The sequence below is a fragment of the Garra rufa genome, chromosome 3, assembly GCF_049309525.1.
Source record: "Garra rufa chromosome 3, GarRuf1.0, whole genome shotgun sequence".
NCBI classification, from domain to species: Eukaryota; Metazoa; Chordata; class Actinopteri; order Cypriniformes; family Cyprinidae; genus Garra; species Garra rufa.
Genome location: NC_133363.1, coordinates 6,859,400 through 6,861,366, shown reverse-complemented (window position 1 = coordinate 6,861,366; position 1,967 = coordinate 6,859,400).

Genomic DNA, 1,967 nt, shown 5'->3' with positions numbered 1-1,967 from the left:
TATATAAATGTTATATATTAATTGTGATTAGAATTATATTTTTGTAAGTAAACTTAATAAAAAATGTATTCATTTAATGAAATACTAAATATTAAACATTAAAATGCATTTAAATAAAAATATTTATAATTTTCATTATTTTAAACTACTAGACTTATATTATTAAGTAAATTAACTATTGCTATTACTAAATTACTATTACGCCAGCACGCCCTAAGGAAGGCACACCAACCATTTAATTCATAACAGTACCATATCAGTCATAATTACTTTTACGGTCTAAAGTGTACTTTCCAATGTACCAACAAGCATTTATGGTAAACTAAAATATACTTTTATGTAATTTTCATTGTAACATACATGTCATGTATTTAAATATATTTGTAATTACACATTTGTAAACAAACATAAATTTACATTTTAAATATTAACTTTGAATCTAATATCAAATAACAGTACTTTTCCTTTGCTTTAGTTTGCTATACATCAACATACTAAAATATGTATAGGCCTACTTTGTTTAAGCATAGTAAAACTATTAAAATATAATGATGTAATAGGGCTGGGCGATTTGGCCTAAAATCAAAATCTCGATTAATTGAACATTTTAACCCGATTACGATTAATGAACGATTATTTTATTCATTAACAAAAATTATATTTAATTATATTTAATTTTTTTTTTTTTTGCCCTCATAGTTCACTGACAAGTTTTGTACAGTAAATATGCGCACATATTACAAGTGAGAGATTTTTGAATGAAGGGTGCACACACTATCTACTATCTATGATTATTTATTGAACATCAGTGTTGAACAACTGAAATTAAAGCACACATTGCTTAAAATGAAAAGTCACAAAAATAAATAACTTGCACTTTTGGAAACAAAATAAATTATTTATAAAATAATAATAATAAATATTAAAAGTAGAAAATAAGCAGTATCTCTTCTAAATAACATTACACTTGTATATCCTGTAAATACTTTTTACTGTATGAATACTGTTTAAGCTCTCCATCGACATGTCTGCGGAATAACGCAACGCAACGGAGCGGGGTCACGTGACTCCACACGCAGTAGTGTTTTTAAAGGGAAAGTAATTGAAATAATTGACCTGGAAAAATTTGATCGATTATAGGTTCTGAATGTCGATTTCGATTACTTTTCGATTAATCGCCCAGCCCTATGATGTAATAGGTTCTTTAAAGTCTTAAAAGTGTACTTGAAACACTTATGCGACCTTTTATTTTACTAATATTATATGCAAGTACATTTTTCACAGTTTGAAGTAGAAATGGACCAGTTTGTGGTTTGAATGACTGACCGAATCAGAGCTTTAAATGTAGGCCTATAGTTTTAAGAGATATATGTTAAAACAGCTTGCCATATTCAAGACGCGTTTTTAAAACTATAACTAATCTACTTTTATAGTTGACATCATGTCATGTCAAAAGTGCCCATGAGGCCAGTAGCTAAAAAACAACGAGACGCGACGCAGTGACCAAAGACGTCCATCTGACGCCGGTGTGGAGAGACCGAAATAGCAATCACAAAATAGCCAGAACGCGCCCTGCGTGAACGCCCCCTAACAGGTTACAGGCGTTACACTGGAACTGTTCAGATACAGCCAACAAACTAATGAGGAGAAGCAATGTGAAGTGAGAACCATCTCTTTAAATCGAGATGACATTATGATCCATCACAGGCTGTGTCACAAAACCCAGTCAACCGCCTACATAGACGTCAATGTTAGCGCGTTCCGACATCGCTCAGCTCACAGATATGCTGTCTAGGTAGGGAGCTCACTAGGTTTTGAGACACGGCGGCGTGTGGAAGTGTTATACAGATAATTGCTGATGCAGTTCACGGATTCACACGTACTTTGGCCCTGCTGCTTTAACAGCAACGCTGAGACCTAAACGGAGCTCAATGTGGTACCTTTAAAACGCGTATTCCCGTTCCTGC